Raw genomic sequence first — 1,026 nt, 5'->3', positions numbered from 1 at the left:
CAACAACAATGCATCTTCTTATTTCCTGACTGCTGATACCAAGGGTGTTCATTGTGGATCCAAGCCAGATGAAGCTGTGGACAGCTTCCATCCTCTCTCCATGACCATGACACTGCCTATCAGCCCAGCGGTAAGCAGTTCTGGTTTCTTGATTGCATCTAAGTAAAAGTACCGAGAACGTTACCTTGCTGCAAGGAAGCCATTAAGTGTCCAATGATGTAATGGAAGAATCTTAGCAGATGACATGAGTTTTCAAGGAGCAACACAAACATAGAAAGTGAACGCTTCTTAACTGTTGGCAAAATGGCGCATGTAGACTTGTTCAACTCAACGCACAGCATGAGATGTCAACACCATGCCTTCAAAGACCCATCAAAGACCAAAGTCAGGCTGTAAAAACTCAAGTGAAGAATCACCATGGGTGTTTCTCCTCAGCTTCCAGATTCTGCTAATCCATGGGCCCAAGCCAGCCTGCTTGGGGAATAAAACACGTCCTTAGAAACATGATTTTCACGCTCTGTTGCTCTTCGTTCCAGAAATGAATATTATCTCTCTGGGTCCATTAGCTTTATTCTCTTCTTCAGACAGTGACGCTTCATCATCCTGCATGCCACGGTGGCCGGTATCTTATTTTTCTGAGAAAATGAGCCATTTCAGAGACCAAGGACTCCCTGAAGGTCATTCATTGACTCTGCAGCCTTTCTCTACAAGTCCTGGTGGTGCTTCTTTAAAGATGAGACATTATGATCTTCTTTTTTTTACCCCCCTTTCATAAAAGATCATAAAATCAAAGGTGATGTATTTATCACGTAGAGAATTTGTTGGACAATTTCTTTTATATGGTTCCATTATTACTGGAATAGATAGAGAATAAAAAAAAAACCACCCAGGATGTATATGTGAAATAATAAAGTTAGTAAGTTGTTTTCTTTTAATGGAGGTGTTTACTGAGAAGGCTGGGAATAAGAAGAACTCTCGTGGCCTCAGCATAAGAAATAACACTGCATTTGGTAATGACATGTCAGA

The sequence above is a fragment of the Elephantulus edwardii genome, unplaced genomic scaffold (assembly GCF_000299155.1).
Source record: "Elephantulus edwardii isolate Elephantulus edwardi_28Jun2011 unplaced genomic scaffold, EleEdw1.0 scaffold00344, whole genome shotgun sequence".
NCBI lineage: Eukaryota > Metazoa > Chordata > Mammalia > Macroscelidea > Macroscelididae > Elephantulus > Elephantulus edwardii.
Note: the sequence above shows the minus strand (reverse complement) of the source record.